Genomic DNA, 18,230 nt, shown 5'->3' on the forward strand with positions numbered 1-18,230 from the left:
GTAACTTCCAACCTGCCATAACTTCAGGGCCCTCCAAAGACCCTTGAATCAAAAATAACCCTGCCACTGCCTGCTCCCTGACCCCGATGCCTGAAAATCCTCTGTAGCACTGTGTCCCTTTGAGCAAAGATACTTACTGGTCCCTGTTCAGAAGCAAATGTATTTCAAGCCAGTATAATCTATTAATATCTTAGTGAAAACTTACCAGATCCTATATAATTTTAAATCACAAATCTGAGTTGGGCAGGTGCGTGGCGATGCTAAAAAGCAGGGGTTAGCTAGCAAAGTATGGCCCACAGGCCAAATCTAGCTCACCATCTGTTTTTATAAAGTCTGACTGGAACACAGCCATACTCTTGTTTACATATTGTCTATGCTAGAGCTGAACAGCTGCGACAGAGGTTGTAGGGCCCACAAAGGATGACGTATTTACTCTCTGGCCCTTTACAGAAAGTTTGCCAACCCTTGATGTAGAACTACCCTCCTGTGAGGAAATGAGGGGAGAGGACATGAGGAAAACTGCAGGAATTATTCCTGGCAGAGCTGAGTCTCAGCCCTATCTCTGGACTCCCACCTTTCTGTTCCTTCCATGATGTCACATTGTCTCTTAGAGTTGTCTGTAAAGTAAGAACAAATAGGCTGTAGAATGCAGGAAGGCCTGAGGGGCTCTCCTGGGAACAAAGCACACTATCATACGGGTCTGTGGATTCTGTGAGTCAGTTTGCTGACGTGGTGGGGTTTTGAGCTGTTTAGCAATTGGACACTTTTGGTAGATCATGAGTTTTCACTGCAATTTAATCGAGGGTTTTGAGATTGGAGAATAACCTCTATACAACAAAATGAAAAACAGTGCATCAAGGAATCTTTCCTTTAATAGCTGACTATGTTCTCTGATCGGGGCTCATAGAATCAGAAACTGCTGCAGTAGTGTGTCTCTTGTGTGTGTTTGTGTGCATTTTGTGTGTGAGTATGCATTCTAAGTAGCTAAATTTGTTTTAAAACATTAAATCTTATGTGTAAGTTCAATAGGTAAAATGAATAAAATTAGATATGTTTCAGATTTTTCTTGCATGGATATCCATAAGGACCTAAACAGAAAAATAGCACCTTATGGATCACTTTGAGAAAACCCCAACTTATTCTAATTGTTACCTGAGGCACACTGTTCCCAGCAATTGGACTTCCAGCCCACATCTGATTGATCCCAGGGAAAATGAACTCATTAGTTCACACCCACACCCACACGCAGACATACTACATAACATCCCCAATTCACACACCCCACCACACATCTCTTTTTTTATACCAATTTTACTTTTGGAACATTTCTTTAACTTGAACTCAAATATCCCTCCCTATAACCTCTTTACATTATTCTTGCTTCCATTTCTCTAATGTTTTACTATTCACAACATGGTTCTTGGACAAGCAACATAGGCATCAGCTTGGAACATGTTAGAACTTCAGAATCTTGAGCTCTAGCTCAGGCTTAGAGAATAAGAATTTGCATTTTAACAGAATTCTTAAGAAATTTATGCAATGACGTTGAAGAAACACTGCTAAAGCACAGTAGATTAAGCCAAATTCTTCAAGGAAAATTATGAATAATGAACTTCAATGACATTTCAATCAAATTAGCACCAAATTATGCAACCATGAAAACAATTATTATTCAAAACAATATTTACTGAGTGCTAATTCTATGCTGGACACTACGGGAGAGGTACGAGCACAGAGGAGGAAGATGGCAGAGCCCCTGATCTCAAAGACCTCCCAGCTTAATGGGAGAGTCAATGTAAGCACAGCTACAGATGACACAAAGGTGTTAATAAAATGTTGTGGGATTCCAAATATTGCTTGGACACACTTCACTGTAGAAATGCCACGGGAGATCAGAGTAGGCGCTTATGGAAGAATTCTCCAAGCAGGTAGCTTGGGCCAGCATTAGGGGAAAACATACGCTAAGGCACACAGTAGTGAAAGAGCATGCTAGGTCTGCAGAGCTGAGGTAGGCAGGTTCTGACAAGGCTCCCAATGACCCTTGCTCCCTTGTATCCATGCCCCTGTGCAATCCTCTCCCCTTGAGCATGGGGTGGACCTAATGACTTTCATCTCATGAGTAGAACAAGGCCAATGATAGCAGGTGACTTCCACGATCAGGGAAAATACCTGCGTCTTCTGCCTTGCTAACACCTTCTTACAGGCACTTTAGTTACCCTGTCCTCATTGTCTCACTCTAATGAAGCAAGCTGCCATGATGTGAGATGATCTACAAAGAGGTCCATGTAGCAAGGAGCTGAGAGAGGCTTCCAGCCAATAGCTCATGAGGAACTGAGGCCTCAGTCCAACTACCCATGAGGAACTAAATATTAAAACAACCACACGAGGAAAGTGGGTCCTTCCAAATCAAGTCTTGTGGTAGCTGTGGCCTTGTGAGAGATTCTGACCCAGGGGCCCCGCTGAAGACACACCCATATTCCTAGCTCACTGAAAGGATGAGGTAATATATATTATTGTTTTAAGTTGCTAGATTTTGGGGGCAATATGCTACTCAGCCATAGATAACTGCAGTAGGCAAAATGATGGCACCCAAAGATAATTTTACATCCTCATCCTCAGAACCTGTGAATGTTATTTCCTATGGCAGAGACTTTGCAGATGTGATTAAGGATCTTAGACTGGGAAAGAGGGAAGATTATCTTGGATTATCCAGGTGGGCCCTAAATGGAGTCACAGATATCTCTGTAAGAGAGAAGCAGAGGGAAATTTAGCATGCCCAGAAAAGAAGACAATATGATTGAGGCACAGATAGGAGTGACGGGGCTACAAGTCAAAGGAGTGCTGGCAGCCATCAGATGCTAGAAGAGGCAAAGAACAGATTCTCACATCCAGACAGAATGAGGCTCTTCTGACTCCTTGATTTTGGTCCAGTGATGCTGATTTAGGACCTCTGGCCACCACAACCGTTAGCATATACATTTCTGCTATTTTAAAGTCACCAAATCTGTGGCAATTTGTTATAGGAGCCTTAAGAAACTAATACAATAACTAACACACGAGCTTTGACAAGTTTAGTGTGGCTGGTGTGCAGGACACCCGGGAGGACTTTCACAGGAAAGATGCCTCTGAGAAGGTAGGTTAAGTCAGGCTCTCAGCACCTTGTGGTACTAATTTTATATAGTAAGTTACATACAGCTAATTCCATGGGGTGGGCAATGTGGAGTTGAGCACACAGGTGGCATTCTGGAGCATAGCCAGGACAGGGCAGGCTAGAAGGTTTTCAGGGAAATGAGTGCAGTGGATTGGGTTGGAGCAAAAAGAGACATGAGCAAAAATACCAGAAGGACTTAATTCCCACCAGGTATTTTCTTCAAGATTAGGGTGGAGAGAGAAATAAAACTAAAAAGCAAGGCAGCTGCGGGGTGGGTATGAGGGTGAGAACACTGAGCAGCCCAAAGCAGCCAAGGGTACTTGGAACCTCCAAGCATTCCACGAACAGTTATGCCAAGGGTTAGGGCTCTAGACAGAATTCCTGGTCCAAACAAAGGAATGAGGCTTATTTGCAAACACCCAATGTGGAAACATTGACTTTCACTCACAAGTCAGCTAAATCACTTTGATACCTTGTCTTTAAGAGCTTTGAGGAAGCAAAAAATGCATTCCAGCATTGCAAGGAATCCCATCAGAATGACATGGAGAGCAAAGTCAGGTAGATGATATTGACTTATACTAAAATAGTAAAGCTGACCCCATGGCGCTCAGCCAATCACTGGTTCTGTGGCCTTGGGCTGATGACTAAGTCTTTGTGTGTCTCAGTCATTCAGTTTTTGCATCTAACCTGGGACCAATGACTTTATAGTGTGATTATGAGTTTAAGAGAAAGTGGGGTAAAGCATCAAAGAAAAAAAATAAACCTCTCTCAGAATGATAGCTACTGATATGCAGATGAACTCCCAGAAAAATATATAATAAAATCATATAATATCAATTATTTTGTCATCTAATTCTTTTCTTGATTAGAGTAATTCCTAGGATAAAACTATGACTTGCCAAGTAGATACACACAGTGTAGGATAAGCTACTTATAATGAAGAAAAAAGAGTTTAAAGAATTGTTTTCAGATATATCTCCTTCTAATAAAAATATTTATAAATAGTTGTATCTAAGTCCCATTTTATAAGGTAAATCATATAAAATACACAAAGGTTAGATTAATATTTAACTGAACATTATGAATCTACTTGTAAAGCATATATATTCATCCCTTGATTTATCTTTGGAAAAAGTAAAATACAACTTATACCCCCATGAAAAGCTTCTAAAATACTTTCAGTTAAGTGTAAGTGACTAGCATTTAGATAATATTACTGTAATTGAGGAATTTAATTATACAAAGAAGCTTAGGTCATTTTTTAATAAATTATTCAATTCATTGCCCTAATGGCTGATTTCAAATATGTAACTTTTTTCATATGAAACAGTAATAATAGCACATATTTGCTTATAGTCTTTTCCAATTAACAGCATTCACACAAAACCACCATTCCTAAATCTGTGCTATGCAAATGAAATTCAATTTGTGTTTTTCTAAATAGTCTTCTAATGGAGAAACTAGGATCAATAGATAAACATTTCAGGGCAGATTTTGGCTCATTTAAGAAAACTATTAATTATTGGAAATGCATCAAATAGGACAGACTACTTCACACTGCAGGAGCACCCTGAGAGAGATCAAGTATCACCTGAATGATTGTACCCCTTGGAAAAGATGGTGGATGACAACTCCAGTAGACTTGGGTAGCAACCTGGCATACCATTAACACTCCTCCCCAGCTCAAGCACATTATGATTCCATGTCTATTTTTGTAATGACAAACTATAAATATATACTATTGGTTTGTACACATCAACAGAAATAGAACATGCCAGATATCAGCTTCTCTTAAGTAAAATGCATAATGATTTTTTTTTAAAGAGAGGTAAAAAAAAAAAGGAAAGAAAGAAAAAGAAAATACAAATTCCCCATTCCTACTCTTCTCACCCATTCCTGAAACTTACCTCCACACATATCCCCATTCACCTATTTCACTTTCTGAATTCTGAGCAAGTTGTAATTATAAATGCAATATTAAAAATTAATACAGATTTTTATAAGGTACTAACCAACACATGGAAACTACTCAACAGGAAAATTTTCATCTTAAACTGCCTTAAATACCAGACTATTATTACCCCAGTATAGTTCAAACACAATAAAAGAAGAAAATGAATGTATACCTCCCGGGGACACTGACATTTTCACAGGAGAAAGAATGAGATTTCACTGCCTTCTTTGCTTACTAGCTTCCTCTTGTTGCCTTTTGATCCTGCAGTTAATGGCGATGTTTCAGTCTCCTAAATGCCTTGAGCTGGCCCATTAAGTAGGCCAGACATGAGGGGAACTGTATCTGAAAGGAGTATGTAAAGATGGGAGATCCCAGGTGGTATTAAATGCCAGGAAACATCTTGAGGACCCTGTGCCAAAGGGGAAGGGGAAAAAGCAAAAAAAATCTTTCAGTAATCTACTATTTGAACTATCTGAAACTACCATTTTTACAGTTCAAAAAGGTTGAAAGTTGGTGAGTTCATATGGCTCAAATTAGATAAATGGAAAAAAGTTTAGATGATTTGTCTTAGAAGCTACAGTTTGCACAGGATCTGCACAAAATTTATTTAGACAATTTGAGGAGTCTGATATAGTTCATGGGGTACCCCAAATAAACTTCCTATTGTCATTAGTAGGGGTAATCAGGAAAGTGCAAAGATCAAACCCAATAAAGTATTAAAATTAGAGATACAAAGGTAACACTGGAAAAATTTGGTTGAATTCTTAGTAATGAACTGAAAAAAAAAAATGAAGCAAATTCTAAGTAGGTGAAATGTGGGGTCAAAAGCTAAGGCTTTAACAATTTTTTCAGACTTCCTGCTCAATGACAGATTTATCAGCATCCTAGTGCACTCAATAAACTCTAAGTTTCCATGGTACACCAGTTGAGTTAACAGCCACAATGAAGGACCTTCTTATACCCATATCTTTTGTATTGAAACTCTGTAGTCCCTGCATGCTCTGAATATAGGCTGGCCGAAATCATAGTATGGCTCTACACTTTTTTCATCTCTCTCTTGCTCAACTTGGAATTCTGCTACTATATGAGACCACAGTGAACTAGCCTGCTGGAGGATGAATGACCACATGGAGCATAGCCTCATGTCCCAGCCAAACTTCCAGCTGATCACAGAGGCATGAGAATGCCTGTATAAGAAAACTCAAGCCTGGACAAGATTTACACAAATTTCTCATGTTTCTGAAATTGGTCCCACAGTCATAGTTGAGTTTTGTTGTTGTTGTTGCTGCTGCTGTTGTTGTTTAACCACTTTCTTCCATTACCCATTCCTTATTCCCACTGTCTTAAGCAAGCACCTTAGTTGGCCATGGTTCCTTGCTCTCAAAGAGTCTACACCATTAGTGACCCTGACTATATTAGGCTGTTTAGTTTTCCAGGGGCTTTAATCAGAGGGCATGGAAATACTAAGTGGCACTCCAGAGATACCATTTGTATTCCAAACAGAGCTTTGGTTACCCCCTCTGTGAAGCAGCAACCCAATTTCCCCTTGATAATCAGAATCAATTATCCCAGCCAGTACAAAGTTCCCTCTTTCTTGCCTATTGATTACTGGTATGAAGAACCCAAAGCATCCAGTGGACAGTCTCAACTTCCAGTTTAACTGTTTGACTGAACCACTATTGTCTCTTCTGGTGAAAGTATTCTCCACTTGGGAACTACCTTTTAGACCAGCAGAGCCCAGAGTTTCAGGGAGGGGAAGCAAAAATTTTTGCTTATCTAGAACGAGGGGGTCATAGTGAGAAGATTAATTTCTAGAGTCATTCCTTTATAATCACACCCATGAATCTTGTCTATAGTAGAAATAGTATCATGTATTGGTCACTGATTTAGAGTATTAACATCCTGTGTGACATTTCCTAGCCCTGCCAGGTGGTACCACTCCAGCTAACACTGCAAGTGTTTCTGAGACTTCAAAAGCCATTCCACCAATCTGTAAAACCAGCTGCTTCAGGGCTATAGGGAGCATGGTAAGACCAGTGAATTTCATGAAAATGGCCATAATGCCATACTTCATTGCCTTTTAGATAAACGTCTTGGTCAGAATCATGTGTGAAACACTATGACAGTGAATAAGATGGTCCATAAATCCAGGGATGTTGGTTTTGGCAGAAGTATTATGAACGGGGAAGAGAAATCCATACCCAGAGTATCTATTCCAATGAGAGCAAAGTGCTGCCCCTTCCATGATGGAATTGGTCCTATATAAGCAAGTTTCTACCAGGTGTCTGGTTTATCCACTCAGAGAATGCTACCCCAACTGGGACTCAGTGTTGATATTTGTTATTGGAAGATTGGACACTCAGCAGTGAATGCAGCCAGTTGGCCCTGGTAAGTGGAAAAACCATGTTGCTGAGCCAATGCATGATCACCCCTGCTATTATGGCCACTTTTTTCATGAGCCCATGGGAAGAATGGGTAACTAGGCAAATAGGCTGACTGATGGCCACAGGATGAATCATCTCACCCACTTGATTATGAAGATCCTCGTTGCTCTTTGGTGAGCATTTGAATTGGAAACAAATTTATATATATTTTCTGCCCACTTAGTGATGTCTAACCACATACTTTCTCAGATTTTCTTGCCATCCATTTTCCTCTAGAACAATTTCTAGTTCTAATTTCTGCATTAGACAAGATTTGGTCAAACAAAAATTCTAGTAGATGAAAAGGAGAATGAAAGGAAGGAAAAGAGGAAAATTTTAGGGATCTGACCTAGAGCAACTGTGAAAGCTGGCTACACTTTCTATGTCAGGCTGTTGTTCATATATCTAGTGCTGCTTCCAAAGAGCAGACACCTGGGAAAAGAAGATGAATGGGAAGCAGGTGAAGCAAAAATAGACTGGGGCCTGTGATGGTGAGCAGGGAGGACTGGGACTCGCCTCAGTTGCTCATCCCTCCAGACCTCCACCTTAGAAGACAGGGGTGTCCCTGCAGGAAGAGCTAAGCACTTATCTGGCTCAGAGTCAGGAAAGCTGGAGCAAGAGACGAGCCTGGTTGCTTGTCGCTCAACCATGTGATCCAGGAGATAAGTAGCAACGTGGGTGTGTTGTGACGGTGCCACAGTTTCCACACCAAGCTTCTGACCACAAAGGAGGTGGTTTAACTTCTACCTTCCACATCTTGAGCAAAAGGTCTCTCATTGCCCACACTGACCTGGAACCACCCAACAAAGGGAAACATGGGATACATGCTTCAAGCCTCCCTAAGCTTACCTAAAAGTTGACACACTATATAATTCACCAACACAGATTCAAAGTTTTCTGTTTTGTCTGTCTTTTTTGCTTTGTTTTCTCACAGCATTTGCTAACTGATCCAGGCTCTGCTTGGGCCAGAAAGAACAATAAGAAGGAAGATACTGGTGATAGCATTAATTATGTCTCTCCGAAAATTAGAAACAGAGCTGCAGGTTACTGAATATAATTCAATGGCTTTTGGTTGACGAAAATGATTTTAAAATTTAAAAATAATATGGAACTGATAATTCTAAGAGCGGAAATTAAGAAATTAGATAAAAGTAATCAGAATCCATGTAATAGTTTACTTTTAATAACTTTTATTTTCATGTGTTTCCTCCAAAATTTGTCTTTTACTATTGCTTTTCTGAAAATGATTACTTTTGGTATCTGCTTGTAATCATGAATAACACCAAATCCAAATAAATGGAGTGATTTTCCTTCTTTCGTGTTAGTTTTATAAGGCTTGTTCTTTTTTCTCTCCCATCCCCTCCCTTTCTCCTCTGAACTTCAGGTGCGTGTAAGTTAATTTTTTCTGCCCTTAGTTCATGGTACCTCACCACTTTTTACCTCAGCTACCTTTTATTTTTCTTAGTAATATCTGGGTTCGCTTTGTTATATATCTATAAGCTTACCTATATGCTGCCCTAGTCCCATAAGGTATGTAGAAAAAAGAAAAAAAAATTGGGGGGAAATCGGAGGGGGAGAAGAACCATGAGAGACGATGGACTCTGAAAAACAAACTGAGGGTTCTAGAGGGGAGGGGGTTGGGAGGATGGGTTAGCCTGGTGATGGGTATTGAGGAGGGCACGTTCTGCATGGAGCACTGGGTGTTATGCACAAACAATGAATCATGGAACACTAAATCTAAAACTAATGATGTAATGTATGGGGATTAACATAACAATAAAAAAATTAAAAAAAAAAAAAAAAAAGAAAGAAAAAAAATTAATCCAGAGTTAGGATGAGGCAGAATAAAAGTAAGGAGGGTTCTATGAAGACAGGATGTATATCAGCAGTTAGCATCAGGTGCTTGGGTTATACCTGACCACATACCTAATGACATTTTAAGCTTTTTAAAATTTTAAGTTTTTGAACTTTCCAAATTAAGAAAAAAGACATATCCTCAAGTTCTTTTAACCTTGAAACACTAGACTTTTACATAAATAAAATATTTTAGGCATTTTAAAGTACATTTTCCTCCTTTCTTTTTCCTGGAAGAAAACAGATGAAAGAGCCTTTTCTAAAAAAAAAAAAAAGAAGAAGAAGAAGAAAAATGAGACTGTTTGGGAAATGTTTAGCCCTGGAAAATAGTTTTATGAATTCTAACTACCAGGATCAATTTTATGACCATTATATTACACAGGTGAATACATAAAGAGGGGAAAGGACTTTCTCACCCAAATATCCCAATCATTAAGTATAAATCCTGGCACTCTGAAATAAAAACAATGTGTTTGAAAATCCTAAAATTTGTATGGAACCACAAAAGACTCCAAATAGCCAAAGCAATCCTGAAAAAGAAAAACAAAACTGGAGGCATCAGGGATTCCAGATTTCAAGCTACAAGCTGCAGTCATCAAGACAGTATGGTACTGGCACAAAAACAGACATACATATCAATGGAACAGAATATAGAACCCAGAATTGGACCTAGAACTATATGGTCAACTAATTGACAAAGCAGAAAAGACTATCCAATGGAAAAAAAAGACAGTATATCCAACTAAATGGTGTTGGGAAAACTGGACAGCAACATGCAGAAGAAACTGGATCACCTTCTTACACCATACACAAAAATAAATTCTTTTTTTTTAATTTTTTTAAATTTTATTTTATTTTGTTATGTTAGTTACCACACAAGTCACCACAAAAATAAATTCAAAATGGATGAAAGACCTAAATGTGAGACAGGAAATCATCAAAATTCTAAAGGAGAACACAGGTAGAAACCTCTTTATACTCGGCCGTAGCAACTTCTTACTAGACATGTCACAGGAGGCAAGGGAAACGAATGCAAAAATGAACTATTGGGACCTCAAGATAAAAAGCTTCTGCACAGTGAAGGAAACAGTCAACAAAACTAAAAGGTAGCTTACAGAATAGGAAAAGATAATTGCAAATGACATATCTGATAAAGGATTATTATCCAAAATCTATAAAGAGCTTATCAAACTCAACAGCCAAAAACCAAATAATTCAATTAAGAAATGGACAGAAGACATGAATAGACATTTTTCCAAAGAAGACATGCATATGGCTAACAGACACAAGAGAAGATACTCAACGTCACTCATCATCAGGAAAATACAAATCAAAACCACGATGAGATACCACCTCACACCTGTCAGAATGGCTCAAATTAACAACACAAGAAACAACAGGTGTTGGTGAGAATGTGGGGAGTGTAGAAAGGGGAACCCTCTTGCACTGTTGGTGGGAATGCCAACTGGTGCAGCCACTTTGAAAAACAGTATGGAGTTTACTCAGAAAGTTAAAGATAGAACTACCCTATGACCCAGCAATTGATTACTAGGTATTTACCCGAAGGATACAAGAATACTGATTCGAATGGATACATGCCCTCCGATGTTTATAGCAACATTATCAACAATAACCAAACTATGGAGAAAGCCCAAATGTCCACTGACTAATGAATGGATAAAGAAGATGTGGTGTGTATGTATGTGTATATATATATACAGACACATACACACAGACACATATACACACAATGTAATATTACTCAGCCATAAAAATAATGAAATTTTGGGGCACCTGGGTGGCAGAGTCAGTTAAGCATCTGACTCTTGGTTTTGGCTTGGGTCATGATCTTGGGGTCATGGGATAAAGCCCCATATCGGGTTCCATGCTCAGTGTGGAGTCTGCTTGGGATTCTCCCTCCTTCTCCCTCTGCCCTTCCTGCTCATGCTCACTCTCTCTCTCTAAAATAAAATAATCTTAAAAAAAAAAAAAGAATGAAATCTTGCCATTTGCAATGACATGGATGGAGCTAGAATGTATAATGTTAAGTGAAATAAGTCAGTTAGAAAAAGACAAATACCATATGATCTCACTCACATGAATTTTAAGAAAGAAAACAGATGAACAGATGGGGAGGAGGGGGAAAGGGAGAGAGGGGAATAAACCATAAGAGACTCTCAATGATAGAGAACAAACTGAGGGTTGATGGAGGGAGGTGGGTGGGGGGAATGGGACACATGGGTGAAGGGTATTAAGGAAGGCACTTTTTGTGATGAGCACTGGGTGTTATATGTAAGTAAAGAATCCTCCATTCTACTTCAGAAACCAATATTGTACTGTATGTTAACTAAAATTAAAATAATAATAATGTATTTAAGGGGGACAGGGATTTGGTGGTCTCTAAAAAGGCTTTTCCTGTGTTTACTTGCTTCTGAATTTAATCCAGCCCTTGCAGACCTTAGATGGTTCTTATTGGAATCAGCTGCCCTCTCAGGGGGGCATGTGTTTACAAAACACACCCTGAGTGAGTCCTTTAATTCTCACCACAGATTTGTGTTACAGGTCAGGTATGGGGAGCAGCTAGCTTCCAACTGCAGATAGTTGATAGCTGGCAGCTCGCAGTTGAGTTCCTTTTTGGCATCTGACTTCAGCCCAAGAAAGCCATGTCTGTCTTACTAGGACACAGCTCCTCCCAGAGAACAACTCTCATCCAATGCCTGGTACATGGTAAGGGGAGGGGATTAGGGACACTTCTCCCTTACAGCACAGATGACAAATGCACAGACCCAAGGGCCTATGAGATTACCTCAATCACATGCTATGGGAAACTTCTTTTAGCCACTGTTTTTCCTATAAACATGTAGGTTTTGCATTCCACTGTAGGATATGCCCATTTTATGTGAAGATACTTTACACTCTTTGTTAAATAACTTAGTATCTTCCTTCCCTAAACTGTCAATTAAAGTTAACACTTCACAAATACCCATTATGGGGCTTTCTGGCCCCAGTTAAACACCATGAGTAGGATCCCTATTTTGAGAATTGCAGACCTCTGGTCGGGCCCTGTGATGAGTGGGTCACGTGGAAGAGGTTGACTGGGAGCTCAGTTCTACTAGTGACAAGTGACATGGGTATTTAGCATCCGTAAAGGTTTGCATCAGCCATGTTTTCAAGAACCACACATTACATTATGACATAAGAAAGATGCCTGTGAGTTGTTTCTAGATTATATATGATGATAAGTGAAGTTGGGTTTGGGTAAAAGAGGCTAAGTACATTCAAATCTATTTTTTATCTCTGTATGAGCAATTTGGTCGGAATTGGTTTCTGCTCAGATTATACAACTGACAGTTTGGTTTCCAATTCCAGCCTCCTTGCATTGTCTCCTTATTAGGCTATGTCTCCAAATGCTATTGTCCATCCCCGCTTCATGCATCTTCCCCTCCCCACCTGCCTCTACTTTATCCACCCTTGATACACACGGGCACACACACACAATTCCAGTAGAATGGCTGAATAGGGAAAGCAATAGTTTATCAAACAATAAATAAACCACTCCCCAATTACCCTTTATACCATTTTAATCTTTGGGGACTAGATGACATCTACATTTAGATTTAATGCTCCCTGTGATCTTCTAAAGAGATGGTGGTAACAAGAGTTTATCTTATGACAAGGAATTAATAAAACAGAAGGATAAGAGAGTGACAGGTGTGACCAAAAGCAAAGCAGAGGTAAGTGGGGAAATGCCTCTATTTTGTTCTAACTGCATGGTAAACTTGAGTGAAGGCGGGGCCTCATTGTACCCTATTTAACATACTGAGAATTAAAAGAACTGTGAGAGATACTGATCGGCCCCAGACACAGTTCTGTAGTATATCCAAAATTCTGAGTCCAGGATTTGTATGTGAACACATCTCTCACTTCAGTTCATCTGTTCCTCAATAAATAATTGATGATGGGTTGGATATGGCTTTGGCCAAGTCACTTCCTCACTCTGAATCTCATCTTTAAAATGATGGCACTGGGCGAGATGATCTACGAGGTCCCTTTAATGCTAACATCCTAAAATTCTATTATGTTTTAACATAGTTGGGACAAGCACACATATCTCCCAAGTTCTCATTCTGGGTTCATTTTCTACACTACTTACAATTCCTCCTTAGGCTCTATGGAATTCCCCCACCGCAGTGATGGATGACCACAACAGGGAGAACGGATGATGTTCATCTTACTCTGTCTACATCTGACTGTGACTGATGGCAGGACACACGTTGCTTAAAATCTGATGATGTGAAGGTGGAAATAGCTTGGCCTCTATTAGTTAGTGATAATAGTAGATAGCCCAAAATCTGCTCTGGTCTGTCTAGGAACTACACAAAGTGAGTCATCTCTTGCTCTAAATAATTTTCTAAGGATGGCTGATATCGCTAAGAAGTAATCCAGATACTGCCTTTGTGTTGGATATTGCAAACATAAAATTCTTAATTTTCAAATTAAATTTCAAAGAGTAAAATAAATTTAGAATGTCACTGTCCTTTAAGTAAAACCTTCTAGTTATCTCTATGCCCAGAATATTTAATAATAGTTTAACCTTGCCGAGGAGATCACTTACAAAATTATTTCTGGTTTTCCATGGATGTATTTCTTTCAATAACTTTGTCTCAGGTCATAAATCTGCATGATTTGAAAGTTATTTTGTGAATTTTTCTGGGTTCTTAAATAAAAAATGTGTTTAAAGTTCAATTTTAAAAACTTACAAGGATTCTGTGGAGAAATGAGGTATGTTTTAATTAGAAATATTAAGCATGTTTAACATTATCAGCAAACAGAAAATCTGTGCATCGAATGGATCATTTTTTTAATAAAATGTTAATATCTTGCTCTATTTAGTTCAAAATTTGTTTAAGTAATGAAACATTTCCAATAAGTTTAAACCTTCCCAGGACCTACTCTCTCTCTCTCTCGCCTCCTCAGAAGTAACTACACTTCTGAATTTGGTTTTTATTCATTAATAATATATGGTCCTGTTTTGCATTGTTACAACTTAGGATCAATCATGCATTTTCCATACTAAGAGGCACTATTGCTTAGAGCCCAGGCTCTGGAGTCAGGCTGCCACCTACTAGTTATGTGACCTTAGATATGTTGCTTAACTTCTCTGTACCAGCCTATCCTCATTTTCAAATATGGATCTATTTCCTCTCAGAGGCTTGTTTGGAGAATTAAATGTGGAAACACGCATAAAGAATTTTAAATAGTGCCTAGCATACATTGAGCATTCAATAAACTTCCACTTTCACAAGTAGCATTATATAGCATAGCTTTATCATTCAAAATTATTTTTAACTGAGTGAGATTTACTCACTTCAATTCATTCATTCCAAGAGCTATGTAGTATTCCTTTATTTGACTGTATTGCAGTTTATCCATTTTCCTATTGAAGGTCAATTACAATAAATTTCCAATTTTATACTATCACAAACAATGTAGTCTAAACTTTTTGCTTCATGATCCATGAGTTCCTCTAGGGTTTATACTAAGAACTCTTATACCTTCCTCTTTGTCAGATAGTGTCAAATAACTTACTAGCTTGTTCTTCTAAGTCAGGAACTTCTAGCATGCTTTGGAATCATAGTTGGGACAAGGATAAGGAAGGCTTATTAAAACACAGATTTCTGGTCCCCAAGCCCAGAGTTTCTGATTCAGCAGATTCTGGGATGAGGCCTGAGAATTTGCCTTTCTAACAACTTCCCAAGTGATTGATTCTGTTGGTCTGGGGATCACACTTTGGGAACCACTGCTCTAAGTGAATGTATAAATTTATAATTCTGTCACTGTGAGTTTATGATTTTCTATACCTTTATGATGACTTGGAACTGTCATATTTTTCAATTTGATAGGAGTTAAATGGCATCTCTGTGATTTTAATTTGTATTACTCTGATTATTACTGAGATTATTTTATTTGATCATTGGTCATTCATAGTGACTCTCCTGTAAACTGCCACTAATATTACATTGTTGACTAGAAATGAGTTGATTATCCTTGTCATCATTAATAGCACTAGTTAATGCAATAAGATAAGAAAAAGATAAAAGATATTATAATGGGAGCTAAAGTTCCTTTTTGTATATAGCCATAGTCAACAAAGATATTTCAGCAAAATGAGTGAATAAAAGATCTATATATAAAAATCAAGTTTGTATATGCTATAAAATAATTAGAAAATGCAAAGAAATAAAAGATTCCACGTTGTGTAGCAATAAACATAATGTAATAAAGCTCATAGAAGATGTACAAATTGCTTAAGAAAAAGACTATGAAGTTTAACCATTAAGTGTATTTTCATTAAGATTTTGATATACCATTTTAACAAAGGTCATTTTTAAAAAATGTTGTCATATCTTCATTTATTGAAATGCTTTTAAGATTTTCTCCAGAAAACTATTCTGCTGACATGTTTTATATTTTTTGATGCTAACCCATCCTCACATTTCTGGCATATTATCCCCTTAGTAATTAGGTAATATTTAGGTAATGTGTTAGTATTTCACTTAGAATATCTGCATCACTGCTCAAAAGTAAACTTGCATGTTATTATCTTGATTGTGTTGTCCTGGACAATTTCATTATCAATGCTATCCTAGACAATTACCTCCTTCTGCAGTCATTATTCTTGTTTTTCAAAGGGTTGGCAAATGAGTTTGTTTTTTGGTTTTTTTATTATGTTATATTAATCACCATACATTACATCATTAGTTTTTGATGTAGTGTTCCATGATTCATTGTTTGGCAAATGAGTTTGTAAAAATGTCTGGAATAGTCCTTCAGAGAAGTAATCTGATTATCAATTCAATGTCTAATTTTTTTGGTGTATTTAGATTTTTGATGCTCTTCTTTATTTGATATCAGTCATCTATATTCTAGAAAATACTTGTTCTTATTTAAATTTGCAAATGCACTTTCATAATACTATTAATAGATTATCTTAAGATCTAAAAAATTCTATACTCTATCTGTAGCTATGGGTCTCTTCATTTCTAATATTCTTGTGTCTTTTCTGTTTATTGATCAGTCTTGCTAAAATTATTCAGTGTTAGTGTTCCATTTTAGTTTTCTGATAATCTATATAGTCTCCTTGTTTTATATGTTGCTAAAATATGTTATTTTTATTACTTTATTCCTTTCACTTTTTTATATTAAAGGCAAAGACTATAAGTCATTCTTAATATCCTCAATAACTGAAGAAGAGAGAGGTTAATAACTTGCCCCAAATCTTGCAATTAGTTAGCAGGAGAACTAGGATCTGGACCTAGGAAATTTGGTTCAAGAATCCATATTCCTGTTTTCCTAAATTGCTCAACACCTATTTGTTCAATGAATAAGTGTATTGTTTCCTAGGATTAATGTAACAAAGTATCACAAACTAAGATGGCTTAAAACAATAGAAATTTATTTTATGTCATAGTTCTAGAGGCTAGAAATCTAAAATCAAGGTGTCAGCAGGACTATGTTCTCTTTCAAGGATTTAGGGAAGAATCTGTTCATGCCTTTCCCTTAACTTCAGCTGGTCATCATCAATCCTTGGTGTCTGTTGGATTGCAACTACATCACTCCAGTCTCTGCCTCCATCTTCACATGGCATCCTTCCCAATATGCCTGTCTGTGACTCTTCTCTCCTTATAAGGATACCGGTCATATTGAATCAGGGCTCATCCTAATCAAGTATGACCTCATCTTAATGTGATTACATCTACAAACACCCTATTTCCAAATAAGGTCATATTCATAGGTACTGGGGATTAGAAATGAAAGATCTTTTGGGGAGACACAATTCAACTCATAACAGTAAGATTCAGATAAGATAAATTCACTTACAGGAAAAAATAATCACTTGTTAGTAGAATATACCTGCAGGCTAAGCCAGACTACCCTGAGTTTGAATTTAAGCTTCATCATTCACTATGAATGTAGCAGTTACTACATCTTGTAAGCCTCAATGATAATGATACTTACAACAAAAAGTTGTAAAAATTAAATGTCAAAAACACATGGGTGAGAGAGAAGTACACCACTTTAGTGATTTTAGAGAAGAAATTGAAATAACACAGAAAAGGTAAAAGCAGATTGTCTAATAAAGCAGTTTTGTTTATGTGTCTGTTTGTTTATAAATAAGATTTGAAACCAAGATGGAAAATGCTAAGATGGTAATAATTATGTGTGGGATTGTACAGCTTTTATTATTTTGATTCTCTCCTGTGTAGCTGAAATATTTCAATTATTTAAAAAAGTAAAACATATAGAAAAGAAAGTATTATTACATTTGTGTCTCAAGTCAACCCAAATTTCTCTCCATTTTTTTAATCTTTGAATTAAAAAATCAGATTAGCTGTTTTTTAACTATTTTTAAATCCAAATACATTAATAAAATATAAAGTGAAAATTAAATTTCTTTACTAACTGCTGACATATTTATACCACTCCCTACATGTACCACACTTAAAAATAGAAGTATTTCATATTCTTCTATAAAATAGTTATGCATACAAACATAGAACAAATAACCTTTTTTCTTTTCCACCTTTTTTATCTCAGCTATACTTTAAAATCAACTCATAGAAATGTACTCTGTTCATTTTAGAGATGGCATGGTATTTCACTGTGTAAGTATGCCATCATGTATTTAACCTTACACCTACTACCTGTGTTTAAGTTGGTTCTACATTTCTCCAAGTAAGTGGAAACTTTGCACATACATTTCTTATATCATTGGGTGGGGGTGGGGGTCTTAAAAGCTGAATTCTTGGGTAAGTACATATGTGAATTTTAAATTTCCATGAAGTAC

Source organism: Phoca vitulina, unplaced genomic scaffold, assembly GCF_004348235.1.
Source record: "Phoca vitulina isolate PV1807 unplaced genomic scaffold, GSC_HSeal_1.0 scaffold27, whole genome shotgun sequence".
Lineage (NCBI taxonomy): Eukaryota > Metazoa > Chordata > Mammalia > Carnivora > Phocidae > Phoca > Phoca vitulina.